Source organism: Carassius auratus, chromosome 25 (genome assembly GCF_003368295.1).
Source record: "Carassius auratus strain Wakin chromosome 25, ASM336829v1, whole genome shotgun sequence".
Lineage (NCBI taxonomy): Eukaryota > Metazoa > Chordata > Actinopteri > Cypriniformes > Cyprinidae > Carassius > Carassius auratus.
Window position 1 is genome coordinate 9,279,752 of NC_039267.1, and position 15,784 is coordinate 9,295,535.

A 15,784-nucleotide genomic window follows, 5' to 3' on the forward strand; every position below is an offset into this window, starting at 1 on the left:
AGAGCCCTTGTTAGATCAGACCCTTAATTTTGCCAAGTGTGGAGCCTGAATAACAGGAGGGGAGGGACGTTTGCCTGTGTGTAACTGAGAGAGAGCGTTAGATGGGGAGGCATGTCTTCAGAGGGGGTTTGTTTCTTAAACAAACTTCTGTTAGTCCCTGCAAAAGCTACCCGGGGGGCTGAGGATACATTAAATCATCATGTTTAAGAGCTTAGGCACGACTCAGGCCGGCTGAAAAGCCTGTCCAGGCCTTGAGTGATGCTATTCATGTTCGGGGGGAGAGGTCAAAGGGTCAGGGGGGTTCACAGGCTCCGGCTCTATTGGTATGCTAACGTGCAATATACATATATCCTCATGAAGAGACAGAAATCCTGCCAAATGAAAGAAAATCTGTCTATCTAACTAGAACACTGGTTTTCGTAAAGTGATTTAAAAAAAATAGTAAAAGTTCAAAAGAAAGAAAAAAAAGAGAAAGAAACATTGTCTTAAATCAAATGTCTGTAGTGTTGAGAACTGAGAATTAAATCATTTTAAATTAAGTAAAATTAATTTATTAATTCTCATATTTTCTCAGCCGTTAGCTCTTAGTGTTTATGAATGGTCATGTGTTCATTACTGTGCTGAGGTTTTAGGGACCTCGGTGTCATCCGCTCTCAGTGGTCACTAGGGAGAAAAAGGAAATCACCTCTCAATTAGCAGTTCTTGACCTGTCATTCTGAACTCTGACCTCTGTCATTTTTGTCCAGTTTATTATCCCCGAGGGAGCGAGCCAGTCCCTGTCCATCTGATATTCATTCATCTGGACTCCATCAAGTGTCCATTTATTGGTCTGCTCTAAAAGAGTCAAGGTCATTACCGGTAAAGAACCAAAATGCACCTTTTGTGGGTGTTTCTGTATATATATATATATATATATATATATATATATATATATATATATATATATATATATATATATATATATATATATATATGTTATATTTTGAGGGGTTTCATATATAAAATTGCAGGTAAAATTACAACATATCAAATTAAATGCTTAAAAAAATTGAATTTCCAAATTCATTATACAACCGCTATTAGTAAAATATTTATTTATTTAAAGGTATAAATTGTAATTTTATACCTATTATATTTCATAATAATAGGATTCTTTTAACCATTTCCCATTTGTCTATGGTTGAAAATCATCTTAAATGTTTGAAAAGTGTGATAGTTCTTATTTTAACAAACGATTTCTCCCAGTGTAGATCTAATAGAATCGATAATCTTCAAATCTTTAATAATCTGAAATATTGTTAGTCAATGTGAATCTACTTTATGTTTTGTCTAGTTTGAGGCACAATTCAATCACAAGCTGTTTTCTTTTAAATAATTAGTAAAATATTGTATAGGCGTTTGTGCTCCTTGTATGTAAAGGCACCTAATTATGTTTCCTTATGCTGATTTTTCTTCTCCGTTTCCACAGTTGTACACATATGCACAGCTTACTTTATAGTGTCTGTTACGAAAACCCTTTCCTTGACGAGAATTTGCGAATCTTACTATGTCGAAACCTTTTTCCTTGAATATTAAGTGACCATCTGACGTGTCTTGGTGCAACTTCCAATGGTGAAAGCTTACGTCTTGAATATTTATATGATCTCGCTGACGTTGATTTGGAACCTTCCAATGGGGAACGTTTGTGTTTTGAATATTAAGTAGGTCATGCTGACGTAGCTCGATATACGTCCAATGGCGAAGGCTTAGTTTATGAATATTAATCGGATATCCTTCGCCATAGTAGGATTAGTGAATTCGCGTGAGGGATTCCTGGCACGTTTTAGCGTCTGGTTGTCATATCTCCTATATTCATTGACTAATTAACACTTAATTCTAGCTGGCACAGAGGTCACTGATAGAGAAATTCTCACAGTCATTTGCATAAATGCAGGAGGAATAAGAGAAACTGATACAGCCTTGAACGAGTGGAAAATTATACACACACTAGCCTAGTATATGTGGGTATGAAATTTGATTTCATGATAAAAAAAAATTATAATAAATTAAATTAAATAACACAGCTATCTAATTACAATTATTATGGCGGCGTTTTCACGACAAATTACATGAACATTTTTGCAGGGTTTGTTTTTCTATTTCTAAACAATGTAGCCTATAACGTTACCTAATTATTTTAATTTTTGGATTAGACATAAATCGTGCTAAACTAATTTATTATATGTTAAGGGTTCTTATTAAAATATTTTACTCAAAACTTTGTTACTAAACCACAGACCTTTTCATAACTCTCGCTGCCCGTTGAAATCTGATTTTCATAGTTCTCAACAATATACAAGTGTTTATGTAGCCTACAAATGAAGTAAATTAACTCACAGTAATTAACTCTTCAATCGTTTGACAGGTGTGACGCAATCTGACGTCAAGAAAATGCAAATGCAAAGCTGCTTCATATCATTCATTTTTGTATCACATTTTTTATTCATCCATACAATACACTATAGCCTACAGTAGAAATATTTTATTTTTAAATTAAATTAAGTGACATTATAATATCAGGAAATAAACAAAGGAAATAGGCCCATAGTCTGCCTGTAAAAATACAAAACAATATATATATGTAAATGCACATTATATTTTTCATTTTTAACAGTTATCAGGGAAGCAAAAAAATATATATATTTATAAAAAAAGAAAAAAAATGACAGGTTTAGAAAGATTTGAATACCTTTAAGTGTAAAGAAATGTATTAAAATGATACTAATGACTAATGAAAATACTGTATAATACAGTACAGTGCAATTATTTTCTGGCTCTCATACATACACACATCATCATCATCATTATTATGATTTTATGTTCCTCTTAATATTCCAGGTGCTTGAGGCTCCCATTGTTCTCTCTGGATGCATAGTCAGTCAAATCCACCGAGTTCAGTCCACATCTGTAAAAGAGAAACAGATCAATGCTTACCAAAGGTGCATTAACTTACAATCTAAAAAGACCTGCTTCCTAAAACAGTGATTTTTTAATTGCACAGACACTGTGTGGGCAAACGATCAGAATAAAACGTGCCGTTGTACCTGCCGCTCGAAACCCAAATCACAATACAGCTTCACACAGAGGCCGCAGAGCCACGATGATACGATTTTAATATTTTCCCATGTTCCACGCTCATCAAAAGCAAAATAAACGATCCGTAATCAATCTCTTTCTCTCTTCCTCAATAGGCCTTTGTAAACAGTGTAAGCGCTCTGTCACAGTGTTCAAATATTATGCATTGAGGTTCCTGATGCCTTTCATTACCACAGGGGAGCAGCTTCAAGTCTTTCTCTGTTCATTTCCACCCTCTCCCCTATAGCCCTCGCTTTCTCTCCCTGGCCGCACAACGTAGGATTTGTCCTTTTTTTCATTCTTCTTGTTTTCCTCCGAACACCCTCTTCGGGCTCCATGCAGCTTATGCAAATGACTCCTTTTATTATACCCTCCTGCTGCCTGACAACACACACACACACACACACACACATTCTTACATACTGTAATTCTCTTTCCGACTCCAAACACACCACACACCTTCAGCATCGCCAACCAATTACAAGACGACAGTCCTGGCAGATCTCCGTTTATATTTACTGAACAGTGCATAAAAACACACATGCATTACTGCAATCACAACCAAACCTTTGCACCTCTGTATTGTGCATCATATGTGCATTAGATTTGAACTTGAGACCGGCCGTGTGCAGATGGTGGGGTGAGGGGACGGCTAGACTGGGTCTCAATGGGGGGTGGACCAGGTCTTATCCTGAAGATTCCCAGGCTCCGGGACCGTGCCCAGCTGCGGAGAGAGGCGGGGAAAGGGGGGACGTCACTAGACAGCCCTGACAGCACGGCCTTTTCACGGGAACATTACTGAACCCTCTCGCTGCCCTTCCATAGCAACTTACGCATGGGTCAAAGGGCAAACAGACCCCCCGTGTGAAGAAAGTATGGAACGAGACGGTCTAGACACATGTGAACTTGAACTTGACTTCAATGACTGTTTGTTCCACCGGTCATAAAATCAGAAGTGGGTGAAATTAGGTGAATACTTCCCCAGTTAATTCATGACGGTGTGCTATAACATTTTGTATTAGCCTACTGGTTTTCTGAAATGCAAATGAGGCAGTATGTAATTATAAAATAAAAAAAAATCTGTTGATACCTGTTTCCAACATATAGGATACAATAAATAAATAAATAAAGTAATTGTAAAGTGACTTTTAATCTCATAATTCTTTCAATTCTTTGCAATTCTAAGAAAAAAAAAAACAGAATTGAGAGATATAATGAGAATGAGAATTCTGACTTTTTCTAGCAATTTCAAGTTTTTGAAAAGAATTGTCAGAAGAAAAGTCAGAATTGTGAAGTATAATCTCAAAATTGCAAGAAAAAATATTAATTGTGAGTTTAAAAAAAAAGGTCACAGTTGCTTTTTTAATTTTAGAATTGTTTTAGAAACTGGCTTCTGAACACAGGTTCAAAATTCTTCGCTTATTTTGTTTACGTAGTAAAGGTTTTGGATTTTTTTATTTTAATCACTCGTCAACTGTCAACAGCCAGTACCGTTTTTAGATTTCACATAAATCAGATGAATAATAAAAAAAAAATATATATATATATATTAAAAAAGAAAGATTAAGTGCTACTATTTCTGGCAAATAGATAAATAAAAAAATACTTGTTTTCTTTCCACTATTCGGAAATAAAATTTTATGGAAGCAAAATAGCCCAAAATTAATAAATAAAATAAAAAAAATGTTTTGCCTTATAATGAATTTTTATTTTATTTTACTTTCTCATTTTGTCCACAAAATAAGATATTCAAAAAAAAAAAATTTAAAATAAAAAAAAAAGTTGTTTTTGTGCTTCTTGCCTTTCATAAGTCAAAAACAGATTGTATTTTGTGTTCCACAGAGTAAAAAAATAATAAAGTCAGGTTTGGAACGACATGGAGATGAGCAAATGGTGACAGGGAGAATGAAGGATTTTTGGGAGAACTATCATTTCAAGTCCTACATAAACTCATGTTTGAGGAGCGTCTGCTTTTCTCTTCCTCAGTTCTTTCCTGCGTCTCACCACAGAGGCTCAGATAAACTCACGGGCCTCGAGGGTTACAGGCGCTTTGCATCAGCTAATGAGCAGCCCTAATAAATAAACTATAAACATCCTTTTCAGCACTCGGCTAATTTAATCGGCTCGTGCAGTAATGCATATTTCCAGCCATTAAATCATAAACAAACCAACAGACTTCTGAAAATGATGCTTTGACTTTGTCCCAAGAAGAAATCAGACAACGGAACCAAGTCCGACTCCAAAATCAGGTCAAGTGTTTCTGTCCCGATGCTCGTCTACAGGGTTTCCCCTCTAAAAAAGAGATCCGGGCTTCTTGATAGATTAGTTCTTGGCCTTGACCTACATTTACTGTCATTTAGGATGACAGATGATGGATATTGTTTACTCCTAGATGATTAGTAACTTTAGCACTTATAGTTTCTGGTTTTAGGAGTTTAACAGCATGTCTTGTTACTGTTTAGGAGCAGATACTTGATAGAGTGCGACTCGCACACAGTCAAAGATATATAAAGACAGCAGATTGCTCATGGCTGTTGACCTATATACACAGCCGACATGATCTTGATTTAATCTCACTGGATTTAATCATCCAGCACACAATCAAAAAGCATGCATGATTTCCTACAGTCAACCAGTCATTTTCTGATGGAATATCACAGACTGAATACAAGCAAAACTCTGTTCAAAGACAAAGTTTTCGTGAATTCCAGATTGACATAAAAAAAAAATTTAAAATCTAAAATTATTTTGATTAGAAAAAAACATATATATATATATATATATATATATTTTTTTTTTTTTTTTTTTTTTTTTTATGAAATTGGACACAGGACAGATATATCAAACAGTCCACTGTACCACAGCTTTAAAAGCATTTTGCTATTTACTGATATCCGTATAAACCATATTTTTACATATCTCATATTCCTTTTCACATACTATGACACACTGTGCTTAAACAAGGGTTAACGCTTTAATAATATCTTCCTGCTGGGTTTTAATTAGGTCAGAAGAACTTATTATACCAATCATTACTAGTATTATAATTATTGCTATTTTAAGTTGAACCTGACCATTCGAATCAATCTCAGGAGAAGACTGTTCATTAGAAATGCTCGACTTTTTCAACTGCATCTAAAGCAGCGTAGGATCGTATCAGAATGATTTCTGAAGGATCATGTGATAATGCTGCTGAAAATTCAGCTTTATATCACTGAAAATGTCATTTTGAGATTGAAACTATTCATTTCAATTGTAATTTATTTCACAATATTACGATTCCCAATGTAAATGTTAAACATAGTATCAGTAGTTTCAGTAGAGTACAGTGCTATCAACACCTAATATGTCTGAGATGTCTTCCGCAAATGCAGTTCTGATATATTTTAATTTTTGTAATTAGCACAGAGGAAGTGACTGTGCCCCGTGAGCCATCAGAGGAACTAAAACATGTCTCCTCATCACGTGTCCACACTCCTTCCCTCCATCTCTGAATCTATCAATCTCGTCTGAATCTATCAGTCTTCCCTGTTTTCCTTCCTTTCTGTTTTATTTTCAAGTCTTTATCGCTGTAACGGCATATTATCAGCATGATGATTTTCTCTCTGTGTATCTGATGGTGGGGTTGTTGTTTGATGGTTTCTGTTCTCTGCGGAGCTCACAGTGCCTCTGATGTCATATGACCTTCATCACAGCGCGATGCAAATCACCAAGCCATGCAGCCTTGTACGTGACCCAGAGGTCTATTCATTTCATCAAGAGTCGTTCTGTACTGTATCTGAAACAGTAGACACCTCAGGACATTTCTCAATTGATTTCAACAGCAATAAGTAAATGAAGTACATTACTGCAGATGCACTGGCTCTGTAAATCACTTATGTTGTCTGGTCCCTGTTTAATATGATATTTAGCGGCCCCGAAAAGTATTTGGACACCTTTGCACTTCAAAATATATGAATTTCATTGCAATTGGTCATTTTATCATATACGTGCTTGAAAAAAGTGTATTTGTGTAGTTTCTTTCAAATAAATAATGTCACTTCGTTTGACATTTTGCTATAATGATTTTCATATATTTTAAATCTGGTTAAAAAAAAAACATTTTAAAGCAATATATGCATTTTATATTATTTTATATTAAATTTTTATAGAGTTCAAATATTTACATTATATTATATTATATTATATTATATTATATTATATTATATTATATTATATTATATTATAATATACAGTTCAAAATGTTACATTATATTATATTATATTATACAGTTCAAAATTTTACATTATATATTATATTATATTATATTATATTATATTATATTATATTATATTATATTATACAGTTCAAAATTATATTTTATATTATATTATACAGTTTAAAGGTTTTTTTAATATATGTCTATTATGCTCACCGTGAAGTATTCATTTTATAAAAAATACCACAAAACCAGTAATATTATAAAATATTTATTTAAATGTAACTGTTTTCTGCTTTCTATTTCTATTTCATTCTATTATACCCTGTTTTCTATTTTTCTATTTTAGAATGTAATTTTTTTTTAAACATTTCTTTTTAATATCGCAGTTTAAAATGTTCAAGTTTAGTTACATTATAAATGTCTTTACTGTCACTTTTGATCAGTTTAATGCATCCTTGCTGAAAAACAAAATTGTACTGATATTATATATATACATATAATAAAAATATTTTTATTTAACAGCTAAATTTGTGCATTTGTTCTCAAGAAACAATAGAGAACAAAATAGCCTTCAATTCTGGAACACACTCGGCCCATTTACATCTGCATCCCACTCAGACTGAGACTCGTATTAACTACATGCAAACTAATTAAGATGATCAGGTGGCGAACACCCTCCGTCTGTAAACATACACACCCCTGTACACACACACACACACACACACACACACAAAGGCTCTGCGATCTGCATAACCGTCTCGTGTCTTTGGCATCTGCTGGTGTCTGGTCTGCATCGGTGTTTCCCACCCTGCCCCCTCTCCAGTCGTGCCGCAGGAGCAGCGGTCCTGACAATGGTGGGAAAGCGGAGCTCTTTATAAAGGAGGGGGCCTCCACTGAGAGCGAGGGACCAGCCGCGAGCTGGGCAGAATATTAATGGCTGACACCACGTTCTGTTCATTAAAGGCACGCATGCTGCAGCTGCCGGCCCTCATACCAGCTTCACCCTCGCCAGGGGCATCAGGGGCCGCTTCTGCCAGGGCCCAACACTGGGGGAGGCACGGGGGTGACCCATGCTGTGTCTGTGTGAAGGCCAAAGAGCAAGATCCAGACACTGTGACTTCCACAATTAGCCAAAAAGCTCTTTTCAAATTAATATTTAAGGAAAATTATGAATATTTTTGTCATTTTACATTTATCAGACTATTCTAAGTGTTCTTATGTATATATCTAAAATATTACATATTCACTAATGGTTTTATGGATATATAAGGAAAATTATGTATATAGTAATTTAAGCTTTTTTTGGGGTTCAAATTCATATCAATATATTAGGAAAACTATGTGTATGTATAAAAAATAAATTAATTTTAGAAAGAATTATCAGACAACTGTAACTCAAACATCTCACTTATATCGCATGTCATTCACTAATGTTCATTTACAAATGAAATGTTATTATTTTTAATCTTCTTTTCTGTGATAGATACATTTTTCGAGCATTTCTTATGCGTTCTGAACAATAAAAAAATCGAACTAATTCGAAACTGCATGCAATTAACAAAATGTGATATGTATTATCTAAATTCACATTAGCTGCAGTTCTCAAAGGTTTACATATTAATGCATTCATATATTAATTCATTCATGCATTCACAAATTCAATCGTTTCTTCATTCTTTAAGCAATTAACCAACAATTCTCAAAGGGGTTCAAATTACGCCAACTTTGAAATGACACACCGTATTGACTTCATATTGTAATATTATCCTAATATTGGAATCCTTATAGCGCACGTTGAACTGAATTCATGCATTTATGTAGCCCCCAATTCGAAAACTTTCAATTATGTAAAGATCGAAACAAATCCCGCCGAATGCAACAGGAATCATCGGCCACGAGAATGCTGGGATGCTGTCTGTCTCTTTGAACACGCTCCCGTTCACTGCATCTGTGTCAAGAGGCTCTTAGCTTAGCATCACTCATTAGCAGCCCTAGTTTCCTGATTTTCTTCTTTTATCCTCCCACCCCTCGTTATCCGTCTCCAATTTGCTTTAAGGGAAAGATTAGAATTGTAAATAAGCCTGCTATAGAAGTACATTTCGCTTTTTGTTGGGAATGTAAAAAAACAAAACAAGAGCGTAACATCATTTTTCACTTCAGTATGTACTGTACATCATATGGATTTAATATACATATATTTTATATAGATTTCAATGCATATTTTTTAGAAACATACATACACACACACACACACACACACATACATACGCACTGCAAAGTCATAAAAAAATCTAAATTCTATTAAATTCAAAGATATTTTTTTTTTGGGAAATGATAAAACATACATATAAATGTATTCACTAATGTGCTGCTATCTTAAATGAGACAAACCTAATTTTAGGGTTCATTTTTTGGCGATAAATCTGAATTTAGGCCTTAACGAACACTAGATCTCTGTTAATATATTAGCAGCTTTAACAAAGGAAGATGGCAGTCGCTGCTCCAGTCATTTCTCTTCCTCCTCGCCAAGCCCCCGCCAGAACCCTCTCGCTAATTACTGTAGTAAGATCAGATAGACTAGAAGCAAGGGGGGCAAATGAAGGGGGCTATAATATCCCCAATAAACACACACACGCGCGCGCACGCACAAAAAAGACCATGATGCAACTGACCTCATGTGCCAGCCCAGCCATCTTAGCTTCTCGTGTAAGATCTCCGTCAAGATGGCCTCCCTTCCTCCCCGTGACGCTGACGAGGGTTTTGTCGCCGCTGGCACTGGCACGGACTCTCCCGCACCCCACAGGGGTACAGATGGCACTGGGGCTTTCTGGGTAGGTGGAGAAGGGAGGATGGAGCAAATGGAGACTGCCATGATCCTCCAAGCATCTCTCTCTCTTTCTCTTGCTCTCTGATGGCTGTGCCCTTGTTGTTGTTACTTTATTGTGCCATATTGTGGATGGAAATAAGACTCTGTATGAAAGGCGAGAGGAAGGAGTGAGTACAAGACAATGAGAGAGAGAAAAAGAAACGGAAGGTACCAAGACGACTGAAACAACATGAAAAAGAAGCATTAAAAACTCTCTGTTATTATTGGCAAGCTGATGCCATGGCAACGGTCTTGTTTGTTTCAAGCTGGTTACAGAGATCTTTTTTCGATATACAACATATCATTTCAGTTATTTCTTATTTTTTAAGTGTTAATAAATTATATATATATATATATATATATATATATATATATATATATATATATATATATATATATATATATATATATATATACAAATATTATTCAATCAAAAAATGAATATAAAAATTGATTGTGAATTTATTCTTTATTTATAAAGCATTCATAATATATATATATATATATATATATATATATATATATATATATATATATATATATATATATAGTTAGTATAATTTTGTTTGTTTCATTAAATATATCATTATTTTATTAAATACTATAAAATTATCTATATATAATAATTAAGCTTTAATAAAAAAAACTTTAACTTTAACTCCATTTTAATATACCTATATAAAATGTATACACAATGCAATTCTATTATTTTTTTCATTAAATTTGTATGCACTCATCATTTCAATTTTGTCTAAAAAATGACAACACTATATCAAATACAGGTATACTGATTTTTATTTATTCAAATAAATGAAATTGTTACAAATATATATATATATATATATATATATATACATAATATGTTCAATTTATATAATGACATATTTTATATTTGAATTATTATTATTAAAATATAATTATATTATATTTATTTTACTAAATTAAAAAATATATATCTGAAATGTATTACTGATTAAAAATTATACATTTTATTTATTTAAAAAAATATATATGCACACATATGATTTTACATATTTTTATGAAATAAATACTAACTTGCATTTTTAAATGCATGCTTTTGAAGATGAAAGGGTGTCAGAGCACAGAGTGAATAGTCTCCATTTAAGGGAAACATCTTAAGTGTCCAATCCAGAAACTGCAGCAATGCATGGGAACATCCTCGGTTCCTTTTAAAGCTACAAATGCACTCCACTGAGTCTAACCAATTAGCCATCACCGTGTATCATTACCTACCGCAAGGGATGCCTGTTCTAACAAGAGCTTTTTCCTAAAGAATTAAATGCAGCCTCGTCTAAGAAGCCACTGAATGCAATGATAGGTTGCTTTCTCAGTGTGTGTATATACAGCCAATGAATAAGTGTTTGTACTGCTGCCATTGTTTCTGCCTTTCACACGGGCAAATCCAGCACAGAGAGTCTAAATAGGACTACAGGACAATCCTAGGCTTCCCTTTAGGCTACAGACCGCAACAAATAGCCCTCAAGTACCTCTTTTGACTGCTGAACTAGTGAGGATCGCAGCAGCCAGAAACCAGTGTCACCTGACAATCTCATCCAAATGAGCACAGAGCTGAAAATATACTAAATGAGAATCTCTCGAAATGCCCTGCACGGTTTTCAACCTAATTGATCTTTTAAAATGATTGTCAAGAGAAAAGAACAAAGATATTCTTATTAAAAATGTAGATTATGCTAAACAAATTATACAGACAATGTATTCCCATTGTACTGTAACTGGTTTAGATTGACAGGATGTTGACTGGTTACTAATGGTAACTTCTATCACGAGTTTGAACACGAATTACAATCTGGACAACGATTCTGGCTGGATTTCTTTCAAACTAAGACATACCTGGGGGTAAAAGTGGATGCTCTCTTGCTTTCAGGCTTGTTTTCAACAGATTTTGAGAATTATTTCTACTTTCGGTTATCTAGCTTTATGAACAGTGTTAAAACTCATACAGCTAGATAACCAAAGAGAGAAACCAACCCTCAGGAAGAGGTTTGAGGAACGAGAGCTGGTACACTGATGGTCTGGAGGTCAGGACCGCAGAAACACATCTACAAAGAAATTGCAAGTATTTCGTTAAAAACAAATCAACAGCAAAATGCCTCATGGATGAATCAATGAATTACACTAAATAAAATAGAAAATCAATTTAAACAATTCAAAATATTTGAGAAAATAATCAACAAAATGGCTATAATAATAATAATAATAATAATGTGCATATTTGTATTATATATATCTTCAAATTATAAATAAACTATTTTTGTTCTTAATTTTTGTTTCTAAGGGGCTGATATTTGAGTATATTTTATATATTTCTAATTAAATCTAAAATCAAATTTATCTGAAGGTAATTTCTGTAATTCAAAATTAATCTTCCTTCAACAATTCGTTGCATGCTTTCAAAAGGATCGGTTCCTTTCTTGATATAATTTTTTTTTATTATATCATAAAGGGCAAAAACATCACACTCTATTTCACACATTCAATAAACTTACATACTATTTCTTCTGAAAGGTCAGCTCACCCTTACATCTTAAATGCTGTATTGTCCATCATATTTAATGTGATTGTTATATAACATACCACAATTGAGTCATAAGTATTGTTTTTCTATCCCAAACATACATTAAGGGGGCAAGTGTTCCAGTGTTAGGCGACATAATTATATAATATACACTATAGACCTCTAGCTAACTTTATTTACTAATTATGACTTTCATACTCTAAAAACACTAGCAAATTAAATCTTATTTAGAATAAAGCACAAGACGTGTATCTCATTGGCTCAACGGTCAAGGATGAACGACACCCAGTGGTTTTCTGCTCTTTTTTTTGTGATCAAATATTAAATTGAAAGCGGATTTATAAAGAACCGACTTTAATTCTAAACAAATAAATTGATTTAGAGCCAATAAGTCACATATAGTGCAAGATAAATCTATCCATAACGTGAGTATAATATTCACTGAAAACAAAAGCGATTTGTGCAGCTTACCTCATGAATCCCTCCTTGCAAATGGCATCATCATCCCCATCCTCATTCAACTGAACACGGAACACACGAAACATGCCTGTCTGTAATCCACAATGTCTCCTCTGCTCTCTAAATGTGCCTCTCAAGCTCACCAAACAATGGATTTCTTCCTAAAACAAGTCGCTTTGGACGCGTGCTGACACTGAAACGTTTACAACAGGTGGCAAACTCTCCAAAGCAGCATTGATTATATTGATTGTGATGATGCCGATGATGAGGGGCGCGCGGCTGTGGTACCAGTCCTCAACATCCAGCCCAGTATGTTCTCTCCTGCAGTGACGTCAGCGGCGGACCGGCCAATCACAGCATCCGCCGAGCGCCATGCTGCGAACTGACCAATCAGAACGCGACGACGCAAGTCGCTTCTGTGCGCCGAGTGTGAGATGACGCTATCGACGCTCGGCGCGAGCTTCAGGTCAACGCTTAGATGCGCTTGTTTATTAATTTACTGAGAATAAGCTATGCTTTAAAAAAATTAAAATATATAAACACAGTTTGTAGGATAAAAAATATTACGCGACAGGAGTCAAAGTGTTCTGAAAAAAACTCAAGACAATTTTACTAAAAATATCGTATCAATTCGATTAAAAAAGTAAATAGCCTACCTACTTTGTGATTTTTGTTATTTAAAACAAATTATTCAGCAGCTTTCTTCAAAGTAACAGCAAGGGCTTTATTTAAAACAACAAAACACTGAATACAAACATGGGATGATTTCAAACAACTGTGTAGCCTATAGCCTAAATAATATTTTACTAAGCTAGACATAAAACAATCTACAAATTTGTCTACAATAAATGTTTTCCAAAACGATAAAGAATGCTTGTTTGAAATTGTGAGGGTGCTATTTTATCGGAATTAATTGTTAAACGTTTAATCTCCATTCAACAAATCCAAAAAAAACCATGTCTACTTTTATATTAAATGTAATAGCTAGAACTCCACAATGACTAACTCAACGAGTATTATCATTTTTACATTTTGTGTGTAAAATTATTTATCTTTCCCTGAACGTTGTTAGTAGCCTTTGCTTTAATCATTATTATATTATATTATATTATATTATATTATATTATATTATATTATATTATATTATATTATATTATATTATATTATATTATATTATATTATATTATATTACGCTAAATGTCCTTACTCGTAGAATTATTTCAGCAGGTGTCTTTTTTCTTTTCTTCACTTCAGCTTTAGATTTAAGAATTTTTAAATTGTACGAAAAAGTGCAGCTGTTCTGAAAACAGAACTTTTTCGTTTTTCTTCGTTGAGCAAATGATTAAACCTGAAGTATTATGGAAGCCTAATGCATTTAGGAATCGAAAAAAAAGGTCAGATGTCAAACCTTTCGCAAAATATATAGGCTATAGCTGATCATGGTTTTAGCTAAAACACAAAAATTATTTTCCCAACTCATTATTCCTGACCAGCTTAATGGTAAAAGGATAGAAACGGAAAATAATTAAAAAATTATTATTAATGAAAGGACACCATTTTTAAAAAGCGCGCGGATTTAATCCTTCGCTATAAAGTGAACCGGGGTTAGTTGTCACACTTTTAGTATTTCTCAGGGTGGGTTTATATCTGAATCTTCTGCATAGACACAGGTCTTACCTAAAATAAGCTGGTGGAGACTTGTACCGTTGTTGCCCTTGAATGAAAACACTCGTTGGTCCAGGCTATCAAAATATTATCAACGAAATAGCAATCATAAAACATGAAAAGAAACATGTTAACCCATTGTTCTGGTCAACATATATTGCATCTGATTTTTATTTATTTTTTATTAACAACATTAAAAAACTAGCCCCAGCCTTAACGTTTATGAAAAATATCTGCTACTTCATTTACTGTATAAAAAATATCTGCAGTTTCATATCAGTTTAAAATCTTTAAAAAAGAGAATATGCTTATAATGAATACACGCAAATGATAAGAGGGTTTTAAATATAAAATACACATTTGTGTAATAGGTTTTTCATTAAGTAATGGAAACACCTCTTGACTTCTTCCTTGTGTGACAAATTGTCTGAAATCAAGCACAATGCAGAATCTGCCTTCACATTTTTTTTTCTGGTTTGAAAGTCTTCAAAGTAAACCAAATAAACAAAAAAATTACATTTTTATAACTTGTATTTATTTATTTCAATTAGAAGTTCATGTGAATGTACCATTCCTCTGCTCTCTGAGACTGGTTTAGACTTTCTCTAAACTTTCTATCAGACAAATTGAGAGACATTGGACTTGAACTTCACCTCAGGGACATCTGTCCCTTTACAGAGAAGAAATCTGCATTCAAACCTCTTTAAAACCATCAAATTAATACATCAAATATTTCAGATTATGTGACATTTAAAATGCATTTACGCAACACACTTCATAAAAAAGTTATTTACATTAATCATAAAAACGCTACATTTGTTGTACTGAACTAACTAAAATGTTACTTTATGATCAACTTCTGTGCAGTTTTAATACATGCATAAATGGTGCATATAAATTAAATAACAATAACTGTTGCAT

The 15,784-nt window shown here is 33.6% G+C and overlaps 1 long non-coding RNA gene across 1 annotated transcript; it reads right to left on the minus strand.

The window, feature by feature from the left end:
* Nucleotides 1-2,688: 2,688 nt before the first annotated feature.
* Nucleotides 2,689-13,486, minus strand: LOC113043747 (uncharacterized). The gene is made up of 4 exons (XR_003275777.1): nt 13,211-13,486; nt 12,055-12,263; nt 9,989-10,286; nt 2,689-2,944 (listed from the first exon to the last, which is right to left on the minus strand). It is a non-coding gene; the product is annotated as an uncharacterized LOC113043747 (long non-coding RNA).
* Between the last annotated feature and the right edge of the window lie 2,298 nt (nt 13,487-15,784).